The 13394-nt window shown below is 42.3% G+C and overlaps 1 protein-coding gene across 25 annotated transcripts in view; it reads right to left on the reverse strand.

Annotated features, from left to right (window-relative positions):
- The window catches only part of FRYL (FRY like transcription coactivator), a 351368-nt gene that overhangs the window by 297513 nt on the left and 40461 nt on the right, over positions 1 to 13394 (reverse strand). For 21 of the 25 annotated variants that reach the window (XR_014812414.1, XR_014812413.1, XR_014812412.1 and 18 more), the window contains exon 1: positions 4815 to 5023. The exons of the other annotated variants lie outside the window; for them this stretch is intronic. The gene's annotated coding sequence lies outside the window, so the exon portion shown is untranslated. Of the gene's footprint in view, positions 1 to 4814; positions 5024 to 13394 lie in introns of those variants that run through there. 25 annotated transcript variants of the gene reach the window in all.

A 13394-nucleotide genomic window follows, 5' to 3' on the forward strand; every position in this document is an offset into this window, starting at 1 on the left:
CTCCGAGACATAAATTATTAAGTCATAGAGAGTTACCAAATGATGAACTGAATATAAAAAAGCATCACCAAAAAGGAGTCTTAGAATTTTTATGGGGGGGGGGGAAGGATTTCTTTTTCCATTTCTCCCCACGATTGGATAGAATAAGGATTTAGATCAATTGCCTCTTAAAGAAAATCTTTCTAAACTTGGAGCTACACACATCATGAAAGGACTCTCTCTACTCCTAGGATTTATGCATCAGAGGGACTGATTCATCAGGAATGCACATGTATTAAAATGTTATCTTTCATTTATATAAAATATCCAGAATAGGCAAATGTATAGTTTTATTTTATTTTATTTATTTATGTTTTGCTTTTTAGGGCCACACCTGCGGCATATGAAGGTTCCCAGGCTAGGGGTCTAATCGGAGCTGTAGCCACCTGCCTACGCCAGAGCCACAGCAACGCAGGATCCGAGCCTCGTCTGCGACCTACACCACAGCTCACGGCAACACTGGATCCTTAACCCACTAAGTGAGGCCAGGGATCGAATCTACAACCTCATGGTTCCTAGTCAGATTCTGCTATGCTACGACGGGAACTCACAGAATAGGCAAATGTTTGGAGATGGAATGTAGACTAGTTGGAGCCTCGGGCTGAGGAGGGAGGTAGGGAAGGTGGTGAGTGATGAAAAAATTCTCAAACTGGCTGCAAGGGAGGTGCATAACTCCGGAATATACTAAAAACCATCGGCTTGTACAGTTTAAAGAGGTGAATTGTATGGTATGTAAATTATACCTCAATAAAAAGCTGTTATCTTAAATTTTTCAACTCTTCACAAAATTCCACAAATCACACTTGCTATTTTATGGTCAAACTCCATAGAAAGTGTCCTCTGTCAGAATCCTTCCTGGCCTGGTCATCTCCATCACTGACCATCCTTACAAGGCCCCTTTCTTAACAATCTGATTCTTTCCCCACAAATAGAAAGACTGAGCAACAGAACAGGTGTGGGGGTGGGAGAGGGTGTGGGAGAGAGTCTGGTTCGTAAAAATTACAAATACTAATCATTGTACAATTATAAATGTAATAAAATTCATTGAAGTAAAAAAATTAGGAATACTGGTGATTTTTAAAACAATTATTTTCACAACATTTTTAAAAAAAAAAACCCTGACCAAGGTTTTTATTATAGCATTTTGAATTTAAAAACAAACTGTGATGGAGTTCCCGTCGTGGCGTAGTGGTTAACGAATCCGACTAGGAACCATGAGGTTGTGGGTTCAATCCCTGGCTTCACTCAGTGGGTTAAGGATCTGGCATTGCTGTGGCTATGGCGTAAGCCGGCAGCTACAGCTCGAAGTAGACCCCTAGCCTGGGAACCTCCATATGCTGCGGGAGTGGCCCTAGAAAAGACCAAAAAAAAAAAAAAATAGGATGGATGAGCAAGGAGGTCCTGCTGTATGGCATAGGGAACTAAATTCAATCACTTGTGATAGAACATGATAGAATATGAGAAAATATGTTTATATACATAAATATATAAAACCGGGTCACTTTGCTGTACAGCAGAAATGGACAGAACATTGTAAATCAATTATAACAAGTTTTTTTTAAATAGTTCAAGTAGTGAATACATCCCAAACATATTTAATTTTTAAAAAATATAAAATTTGCTGTATAAAGAAATGAAAACTTTTCCATATCACCTAAGTTTCTTCTTTCATTCCACTATGCCTTTACCCCTTTGGTTTGAATCCTGGTCACTGTTACTTTGCACCTGTTCCAGCACTGGCATACACGCTATCTTTCCCCGAGAGATGATAATTTTGCATCTTCCCATTATACTCCATAACTTTGAGAGCAATGACTGCTATCCACTTCTACTTTATCTCCCCGTAATACTCCTCAAATAAATGGGTCCTCAACAGATATTAACAGATTAAATCTAATTCTAATAATTGGGACAGGAGCTCTCATTGTGGCACAGTGGCTAATGAATCCAAGTAGGAACCATGAGGTTGGGGGTTCAATCCCTGGCCTTGCTCAGTGGGTTAAGAATCCGGCATTGCTGTAGCTGTGGTGTAGGCTGGAGGCTACAGCTCTGATTCGACCCCTAGCCTGGGAACCCCCATATGCTGCAGTGTGGCCCCAGAAAAGACAAAAAGACCAAGAAAAAAAAAAAAGAAGAAGAAGAAGAAGAATTGGGACAACAAGCAATCATCATCACAAAAGATGTCTGTGGAACAGGTATTATAAACAATTAAATCACTTTTTTTTTTTTTTGTAGACAGAACAAAAAGCACCTGGATTAACACATCTTTCCCCAGACACTACACTATTGTGGTTCTCTGGTGTAACTTGTTCAGAAAGGTGTTTATTTAAAAAATAATCCTCTCTAGCAGCTTCTACAGAACATTACCTTGTGCTGTTACAAAGACCTAAGTCAACACATTGATTGGGTACTAGAAATGTACCAGGTGACCCACTGAATTTTCACAGAAATAGGGGACGGTTCTAGTTCCCAGGGATCTCAAGGGACAGTTCACAATTGAAGAAATGCCTTGGCAATGTGTATATTTAAGACAATGTGTTTAAAACAATGTAAGAAGCACGCAGGAAAAAATATGTTTTCCAGGAAACACAGCCTGGATATTTCAAAGATAATTCTTTCTGAGTGTTTGCTTTATATGGGATCTTTTAAAAGTCCAGGAATTCTCTCCTCTATTGTTTAAATACGCTGGAAAGTAAACAAAAAGAGAAATTTGGAAAATTGTTTTAATCTTCTACTTTCTACCATGAGATGGAAAGGAGGATTTTGCCTGCAATGTTGCCTGACATTCTTATCAAAGAGGAGGTTCAAAGACAAGATGAGGAAAGAGAATATTAGGTGTAACTATGCCAGATATCAAGATTACTACAAGAGATCATATTTTTGTGTGTCTACACTTCCTAAATTCTATGGGAAGAGTGAAGCATCTCTCAAGTATTATTATCTGAAATTGGCTTTTAGTTTCCTGAGTAGTTTCTCCTCTATTTTTATTCCCGTGAACTTAATTTATAATGCTCCACACCACTCTTAAAGTTACCAAAAAGTTAATCAATGAACACTTTGGGAAGTTGTTAGTATTGCTTTAAAAAAAAAAAAAAATTGGACTGGAGTTTCCAGCAAAATGCACTTTTCTAAAGAAGTAATTTTACAAAATAACTCAGAATGCAAGAGAAGATAGGATGGAATGCTGTCTTTGATAATGAGTAGCCAAAAAAGACCACAAAATAACACACCCACTGCAACTTTGTTTATAGGCTTGTAACTTGCACATGCAAGTACTCTACAAAGTATTGCACAAGAAGAAACTGTCAAAAATGAATGCTCATGAAAACATTCCTTTTCTAAATAAGGTCTTTAACAAGGATGCGTTGTTTCTAATTTCTTTAGCAAGCGTTGACAGGTACAGCATAGCACTAATGCTCAAGACGGGGGGGGGGAACCTTACATTCATTTTATCAATAGTAAAAGTTGCTGTTACTTAGTATAATGCCTAAAGATTCAGTAGCAGAAATTAACTTAATGGAAGATAGCTGCTAGGCAGAACTGTTACAAAACTAACTTTATTTCTATCAAAAGTCTATTTTTTTCCCCCTAATTCGATAGACCCTAGCAACTTGGAGTTTTTTGTTTCGTTCTGTTTTGCAGTTTTCTTTCTTCGGAAAGAAGCTCCGCCAGTAAGTAGAGGCAATACTTTCTATAGTTCAAAGGTTAAGGCAAATTCAGCTCTAGGCAGAGCTCTGGCTCCTCATCAGCACCCCTCTTTTTTTTTTGGTCTCAAATTATCTTGACCTGAGAGAGGTTAATGCCCCCTTACAATTGCAAATCCACTAGGGTAGCGATTTTAGGTGAAGAGGAATGAAACTGAGGGGGGAGGCAGCGATCAAGAACCATTTCACCCTAGAAATCTGCCTCTCCAAGACGCAAGAAATGAGGTTATGCCCAAAGAACCTGTCGCCCGGAAGCCACAACTTCCATCAATCGCCAAAGAAAAGTTGCAAAGAAGAGCTCAGCGCCCAGACAGGCGACGCCAGTGCGGAGACTGAGAGCAGCAAAGGCACTCATAGGCCCCGACGGCCCGCGGGCGGTGGCTGCGGCGTCCGTGGGGCCGACCTCTGCTCCGGCCAGTCTCGGGGTCTGGGGGTGCTCGCCGACCAGGAGCGGGGTGGCACGGCACCCGAGTTCTCACCCCTCCCCACGATCGCAAACAGTGGGCGGAGTGACGAGAGCAAAGGAAAAGACTGACAATGCTGGGCCGGACTGGTGACTCCGCGCGCTCCCTTCTCGCCCAAGGCCGCCAGCTGCCGCGCTAAGTTTGCTCCTTAGCCCTCCCTTCTCCGCCCCGAACGGTGAAGCAGTGGCCGCCGACCTCCCTCCTCCTCGCCGCCACCGCCTTCCTCCTGGTGGGGCGGCTCCCGCGAGGACGCGGCGCGCGCTAGCAGAATGGGGCGCGCGAGAAGGAGGCGCGCAAGGAAGCGGCGCGCGCGGGGGAGCGAGGCGCGCGGCGCTCCCCAAGGACCCGCTGCTCCTCCGGCGGGTTTTCGGTTGAGGCGGGGGCTACGCCGCGGTTTAGCGTCCGTTAGGAGTCTTGGCCCGGGCCGCGCAGCTTGCCATCCTGGCCCGCCTCCCCCTCGAGCTCCTATCAGGAAGGGCAGCGGGAGAGCGCCGGCGACCTAGTCTCCCGCCAGGGTTGTGGCTGCCGATCGGCAGGCATCCCGGCGCCTGCCTATGGGACTGGAAAAGAAAGTGAAATGAAGCGCCTTTCCCCAGGCAACACCTACCCGTCCCCAGTCCAAGTGCAGCTGCCTCGATCCTCAGGCGCCGCCGGTCCCCGCCCTCGAGCCCAAGGCTCCGTTCTCTTGACAATGGCGCGTCCCCTTTAAGGAATAATCCGATCGGAACCGATCTGTGGTTAAACCTCCCTCCGACTCTGATTTTAACCGGATTTCTCTCTCTCGCCCAGAGCCCGACGGGCGCCCGGCGGTGCTGCGAGCTCCTCCCACCTCTTCCCCGCCCCACCCACTCCCTGGCCTTCCTGATTGGCGGGAAACACTACAACAGGAACAGCAATTCTCGCACTTCACTGGCCAGCCCCGCCGCCGCTCAGAGTTACCCCCACCCACACCCCGCCCCCTTTCCTGGGTTGGTCCTACCCTTAATCACTCTCATTCTTCTACTCCATCGTTGCTTTGGAGAACTGGCAGTCAAAGCTAACCCTCCCGCCCCCGGAAAGCGAACTTTATTTTTATTGGTAAAAGGACATCTTCCTGTGCACCTGATTGGGCAAGGAAGGAGTCTGCACGCCTTCTTACCCATTATTGCTCTTTACGGGTTTGAGAAACACAGCTTCAAAGTCCTCCTCCCTACTTCGCCTTGTTCTAAGCGCCTTTCCCTTTAAATATTGATAGGGGTCGTAGACAAATTCACAGCCTGTATTGGGGAAAAACGGGAAGGGAGAAGTGAAAAATTCAAAATCCTCTCCAAATGAGTAACAACCGGAGCTGGAGCTGGGCTCCTGTGAAATCTCATCCTTTAGTCTACTAAGTGGAGTGGTTAGAATGAGTTCCAATACCTGAAATTCTAGTACTAACTCCTTCTGAGATTTACTTAAGTTTTCGGTCACTCTCTATTCTACTCCTACTGTTGATCCCAGGGGCATTAGCTACCCCCAAAGAGCTTTATTTAATAAAGGTATCTGCAAACCTAGGAGTGTCCTTGTTTCTCCCGCAATCGTTCATTTAAGAATTCATTTAAATCGCTTCCATTAAAAGCTCCGTTTAATTTACGTCCTCTATGTTCCCTCCGGGTTCGTCTCGAGAGCTATGTTACTCTTTTGAGAAGATTGAATAGATGCCCGCCCACCCCCAACGATGCCAGCCTCCAAAGTTGAGGATGCCGGTCTCCCTTGCCTGAATTATGATAGCGGGAGCACCAGAAGGCTGTTCCTTGAGATAAAGGAGAGTCTGCCACCGGAAGCTCAACCCTGCAGCAAAACCTCACACGGAAAGAGGAGGAATTCTGCGGCAGCCTGGTAGGGTCTATGTTAGGAGTTCCCCAGTTTCCCATGGGAACTGTAAGAACTGAAAGGGTTATAACTTCTCAAATCGGGTACTCAAGTGCTTTGGTACCCATCTACGAATGTGAGGGGGGAATGGTTAAATGTCCTGCCCCTCTTTGCCAATGTACTTTGAGAGACTTTGGACCTCAGGATGTTTAGTGCATTCGCAGTTAGAGAACAGAAGAAACCAGAGGTGCCAAGAAAGTGACAGCGCTCAGCAGTACTCTGGAAAGAATTTAGTACCAGAAAGGGGGGAATAAATATTGGTAGTCCATAGGGCTTTCCCATGGGTTCAAGTCAAAAATCTCCTGGGGATACCCATAAATGTGGAAGAGTGAGAAAATGGAAAAGTAGGTGGTTTCGGTGTTTCTAATAGGAGCAAGAGACAAGGGAGTATCTAGATTATATTTATATGGCCTTCACAGATTTTTTTTTTTTTAACTCAAGATCCAGGCGATGTTTTCAAGTTCTTTGTAAAACACTTGCTTTATGATGCCCAGATTATTTGGCTACACTAGCACATTGGGCTCAAAACGCCAAAAGGAATCTCTGGATTCTCTTCCTTTCATCTAACCAACTATGTTGAGATCATCACCTTACAAATATAATTTATATTATTTGTCTATTTCACATAGACAAATAGGATTATTTTTTACTTTTTAGCCCATACACCCAATCCCCTGGTACTAGAACTGCTATTGGTATTTCACGAGGGAGAATTTACAAAATCTGCAAACCTGTACATGCAGGGCATTCTTAAGAAGGTTCAGTGTTATTGAACACAGCCCCAAATATAACCCTAAAGAAATTTTCAATTTGCACTTCTCCCTTCAGAGGGACTTTATCTCCTAATTTTGTTTCCCATCTCTGACCCACATTCCCATTCTTAAAAAGAAATATTCTCCCATTGCGTCAATATGACCAAAGCTTTTCAACATCCTAGTATATAGATCTTTGCCCAACTCTTTTAAAGGTGAAATCTCAGAGGTCCCATCGTGGTGCAGTGGTTAATGAATCCGACTAAGCACCCTGAGGTTGTGGGTTCAATCCCTGGCCTTGCTCAGTGGGTTAAGGATCTGGTGTTGCCGTGAGCTGTGGTGTAGGTTGCAGACATGGCTCGGATCCCGTGTTGCTGTGGCTCTGGTGTAGGCCGGTGGCTACAGCTCCGATTCGACCCCTAGCCTGGGAACCTCCATATGCTGCAGGTTTGGCCCTAGAAAAGACAAAAAAAAAAAAAAAAAGTTTTTTTCTGTCTCTTGCACTAATCTGGTTTGTTTCCAAAGAGCAAAATCCATGCTTATACATCTTTATGTGAGTGTCACTTAGGACGAGGTCTGAGCTAACCAAAGTTTTTCAATATATGCATGCCAAATTGAAGGAGAAAGGCTGAGACAAAAAAGTTAATCTAGAGTGTGAAAATCTTATTAACCAGAGCATTATTCTAGGAGTATTCTAATTACTTAATATTTTATTACAAATCTATCTTATCAATTAGTTTAGATCACCGGATCCCAGACCTTTTTATTTCAGGGACTGGAAAAATTTGCAAGGAATTTCTGGGAACTGACACAGGCTTAACAATTTTTTTGTTTTGCGAAATAAAGGCACACAAATAAATACAAATAAATCCTCTCTTCTCCCCATTAATCTGAAAACCAAAATAACTTCAGAATGAAAGTTCTCTAAATAAATTTGACAATGTAAAGAAGTTATATAGGATGCCCGTTGTGGTGCAGTGGTTAACAAATCCGACTAGGAACCATGAGGTTGCGGGTTCGATCCCTGCCCTTGCTCAGTGGGTTGAGGATCCAGTGTTGCCGTGAGCTGTGGTGTAGGTCACAGATGCAGCTCAGATCCCATGATGCTGTGGCTGTGGTGTAGGCCAGCAGCTGTAGCTCTGATTTGACCCCTAGCCTGGGAAGCTCCATATGCCACAGGTGTAGCCCTAGAAAAGACAAAAAAAAAAAAAAAAAAAAAAAAAAAAGAAGTTATACAAACCTCCAACCGAGTCTAGAATACTCATTGTACTTCACATACTTGATCTGATGCTTCTTTCATCTATTTTTAAAGAATTGCTTAGAGGAGCTCCCTGGTGGCCTCACAGGTTAAGGATCCAACCTTGTCACTGCAGTGGCTCAGGTTACTGCTATGGTGCAGGTTTAATCCCTGACTGGAAAACTTCCACATGCCAAGGGCCTAGCCAAAGCGGGGGGGGGGGGGGGGAGGCTTAGAAAGGACTAGTGCAAGATTTTTTCCCATCCATAATGGTTTTTTTCTTTTTGGTCTCCCCTCCATAATGTTTTCTATGGGAAGGAGAAGCTATTTGACTTTTTGTTAATTTTCACGCTACCCATGAGTAAATATTAGAGCATCACTAAATTGACTTGGTAGCTTCCTTCCAGAATATTTGTAAAGAAACTCTTACTATTTATGGAGGTCCTTGCAAAATGATTCTTGAATTCCTTTTTCACATCTGCCATATCTTACAGAGTTTCCCTCCTTTCCTTTTGGGAAGTTTACCCCTCTTAAAAAACCATTGTTTAGGGAGTTCCCATTGTGGTGCAGTGGAAATGAATCCTACCAGGAACCATGAGGTCGCAGGCTCAATCCCTGGCCTCACTCAGTGGGTTAAGGATCTGGCGTTGCTGTGAGCTGTGGTGGAGGTCACAGACAGGGCTTGGTTCTGGCATTGCTGTGGCTGTGTAACAGGTTGGCAGCTGTAGCTCCGATTTGACCTCTAGCCTGGGAACCTCCATATGCCTCAGGTGCGGCCGTATAAAGCAAAAATAAATAAATAAATAAATATTTTTAAAAATGAAAACCATTGTTTAGTCCTAAGAAAGTTTCCCCTTGTTTGTCAGTGGTCAAACAATAAAAATTCAAGTGCTCTTTTTAAAAATTTTTAATATATTTAAAAATATTAGAAAATTTAAATATATTTTTGAGCTTCCAAAAATTTAGATTAAGTGCCAGATAACCATCAATAAAATGCACAGTATAGCACTGAAAATTATGTCTGGATACAATGCAGCACGACACTGGGAGAAAAAACTACGTATACATGTATGTGTAACTGGGTCCCCATGTTGTACAGTGGGGAACAAAAAGTGTATTGGGGGAAATAACAATAAAAAACAAATTTAAAAATAAATTAAAAAATAAATAGCACAGTGTCTATCCTGTGTCACAGTTACCCATAATGATAATATGAGCTGTATTAATGCACATGGAGACATGTTTGTGTCATAGCAATACAAATATATATATGAAAATATATATTTATTTATATATAAAATGCTTTTTTAAATCATGCAACCCAAAAGGATATAAATTCTTTATGATGAGATAGTTCATAGTGGCTAAGCATCCTACAGAAGAAATCTGATGTCACAGTAAGTCTAGAAATAACACCTTCCAAGCTGGGTCAAATAATTGATTTCTTGTTTCATGGACTACATAATTAATGTATATGAGTATATCTTCCATTAATAAAACATTATATTTATTTTACCTTACCTCAAATTCTGTATTTTAGATCATTTAGGAGCTTTACATTTTAATAGCATTTTTATTAATTGAGATGCCTTCATCAATAAGATCTTAACTTTATCCAAAATACTTTATTGCTGGTATGTTAGTAGTCAACGTTTTTCTTTCCTTTTATTATTACAAGGAGACTTCCATTCTAAACAGATTCATTGTGTGAAAATGTGAATTCAAAGAAAAGACAAATCAAGGATGAAATACTAATTTTAGGAGTTCCTGCTGTGGTGCAGTGGGTTATTGATCCTACTTGTCTCTGTGGGGTTGCCTGTTTGATCCCCGGCCCCACCAAATGGGTTAAGGATCTGCATTGCTGCAGCTGTGGCATAGGCTGCAAATTCGGCTTGGATTCAGTCCCTGGAACGTCCATACACTGTGCATGGGGCCGAAAAAGGAAGAAAAAAAAAATATTGACCTCATAAGTGAATTACTCTGAGGAGATTTTCAGAATACTATTCTACTGAGATCTACCTCCACTTACAACTTCTCATAAGTAAAAGGCATGATAAAAAGAAAGACACCTATAGTCCGTAAAATCCTCTTTATCTACTCTATTACTAAAAGTATCTTTAAATTTAGTAGCTAAGGGAGTTCCCATCATGGCTCTGCAGAAACAAATCTGGCTATAATCTATGAGGAAGCAGGTTTGATCCCTGGCCTCACTCAGCAGGTTAAGGATCTGAAGTTGCGGTATAGATCACAGACCCAGCTCAGATCCCCAATTGCTGTGTCTGTGGTGTAGGCCGGCAGCTACAGCTCCTGTTAGACCCCTAGCTTGGAAACCTCCATATACCACAGGTGCAGCCCTTAAAAAAAAAAAAAAAAAAAAAAAATTAGCAGCCAACATCATAAACAATGGTTATTTTTCAGATTAGATTTTTAAATTAAAAATTTTAAAGGAATGAACAGTTCATCTGTCCCTGTTGGATGAGTACCAAGTATTACGGTGAAATCACTTCGAAACTATCTTAAAACCTTGTTAGATTTTAATGTGTATCTTATTTTATTTTAATGTGTGTTTTAAAGTGTTGCTCTGGTAAGTATGAATTTGTAACTGGAAAGGGATATAAGAAAAGAGAAAGTGGTTCTTAATCCATTCCCAGTTTAGGAGTTGAAGGAAAGCCATGCTACAATGCAAACACCCTATTTAAATTCATTGCTACCACCTATCAACTCATTATCTGATTTGGGAAAGGAATTCATGAATTATCCTAAAAATCTGAGAAATCTGATGGGGAGGAAAGTTACATGATCATAACACTGGCAAAGGAGTTTACCATATGACTGACCGCCTTTGGGGGCTTCTGTCTGTTGATAGAAAAGCAGAAAAACAAAGGACAAAGGAAAGTCTCTTTAATAAATCCTTCCAACTTAGCAAAATAAATAGATCACTTGTTTCAGCAACAGAAGCAAACTGTTAACAATTGAGAAAAGCCACCTGCAGGTGATTTTGAACACAAAGTGCTCCAGAGCCCAGAATTACTATTGTTTAAAAGGGCAGCAAAATTTTTCTGTAAAGGGCCAGATAGGAAATATTTTTGGCTTTGAGGGCCATATGGGCTCTGTCACAACTGCTCAACTCTGGTTGCTGTAGCACAAAAGTGGCCCTAGTTCATAACCCTGTAAATTCAATAAACTTACTTCAATAAAAACTTAAAGTGGCCATAGAGAATAAATGAATACACAGGGCTATGTATCAATACAACTTTATTTATGGACACTGAAATGGAAATTGAAAAAAATTTTTTTTTCTTTTTAGGGCCACACCCTCAGTATTTGGAAGTTCCCAGGCTATGGGGTCGAATCAGAGCTGCAGCTGCCGACCAACACCACAGCTACAGCAACCGGCAATCTGAGCCTCATCTGTGACCTACGCCATGGCTCAAGGCAAAGCCAGATCCTTGACCCAACTAAGCAAGGCCAGGGACCAAACCCACATCCTCATGGATACTAGTTGGATTTGTTTCCACTATGCCACAACAGGAACTCCATGAAATGGAATTTTATTTAATTTTCATGAGTCAATATATATCATTCTTTCTTTCCCCCCAGTCATTTACAAATATAAACACCACGCTTGGCTTGCAGGCCATGTAAAAAGAGGTACTGGGCCAGGTCTGCCTGTGGGCAGTACTGCTGACTCCTGGTCTAACAGAACATTAATTCATTTTTTTTAAAAATGTTTTTGGTTGAGTACTTAGTAAGGGTCAGGTACTATGCAAGGCCTGGGGACTAGAATGGCTAACAAGATAGATATGGTCCCTGTCCTCATGGAGCTTATGATAGAATAACCGCAAAAATATATAATTAGAAACTGTAATTAGTGGTTACGAAGGAAAAGTACAGGGTACTCTAAGCTATGACTAGTAATCTAGACTAGGAGGTCAGGGAAGGCTTCACTTTTGACAAGGACTGGAAAATGAATAACAACTGACATGGCCAAGTGGGGGTGGAAAGAACGAAAATATTTCAGGCAGCAGGCATAGTAGGTAGGGCACCTTGACAGCACCGAAAAATCTGTGGGCCTGGCAAGTACAAAGTGAAAGAAAGGGAGACAAGGAGTTAAATTGGAGACATGGGTGACAGGAAAAGCATTCAGGGCTGAGTAGGTCTTTATTCACAGTCCTAGAAAGTCTTGATAGCTTTAAGTCAAAGCCATGACCTGGTTAGAGCTGCATTTTGAAAAGATCACTAGCTATCAGGTGGAAAATGCATCAGCGAGGGGGAACTGTGATGCCTACAAGAGTCAAAGCCTTCTAGATCTTAGACTGTAGGCCCTAGAGGCAAACATTAGTATTTTATCTATGCCAGTATGTTCTTCTTCTTCTTTTTTTTTTTTTTTTGTCTTTTGTATTTTTAGGGCCACACCCACAGTGGAGGTTCTTAGGCTAGGGGTCGAGTCGGAGCTACAGCTTCCAGTGTACACCACAGCAACACGGGATCCAAGCCGTGCCTGCAACCTACACCAGAGCTCACGGCAACACCAGATCAGTAACCCACTAAGGGAGGCCAGGGATGGAAGCTGCAACCTCATGGATACTAGTTGGATTCGTTAACCACTGAGCCATGATGGGAACTCCTATGCCAGTATATTCTTAATACTTTATATGTATTAACAAGTTGAATTTCAGAACAACTCCATAAGCAGGCATTATTCCCTTCCCTTTAGGGTGGAGACTTAACTACAGGCTGTGTATCAATTCAGCCCTTAGTGAAGCCCCAGTTGCCTCCAGTTTACAGAATCAACAGAAAGGAATTGTAGGAGAAGAAAAAGTAAGAGTGAGAAGGAAAGGGGTGGGGGGCAGAAAGAAATGAAGCAAGTGTGTTCTAGGGGACCATAGCCTGGGCTCAGACCCCAGTCTCTTCCCCAAGAGTTTGTTTGTATTTTTCACTGGCGATGGGCCCCCAAATGCAAGGAGGTGACTGCCCTTGTAAGAACACGCATTGCTACAGAAACCAAGGCAATGTTTGGTCATTACTTAGACTTTAAAAAGCCCCCCTTCTGTTTATCTTAAATTCAAATCTAACTGGGCATCCTGTTTTGTATCTCCCAAGCCTACACTAAGGAAACAAATACACTCCCTTCTGTAAAATCGAGTTGTCTGCTGGTGACACCTCACTCCTTAAGATTTAGAAAATCAGGAGTTCCCGTCGTGGCTCAGTGGTGTAGGCCAGTGGCTACAGCTCAGAATCGACCCCTAGCCTGGGAACCTCCATATGCTGCGGGAGCAGCCCAAGAAAATGGCAAAAAGACAAAAAA

Source organism: Sus scrofa, chromosome 8, assembly GCF_054392235.1.
Source record: "Sus scrofa isolate SSC_HxYL_T2T_F1_AM1 chromosome 8, Sscrofa_HxYL_maternal_Yorkshire_Landrace_v2.0, whole genome shotgun sequence".
Lineage (NCBI taxonomy): Eukaryota > Metazoa > Chordata > Mammalia > Artiodactyla > Suidae > Sus > Sus scrofa.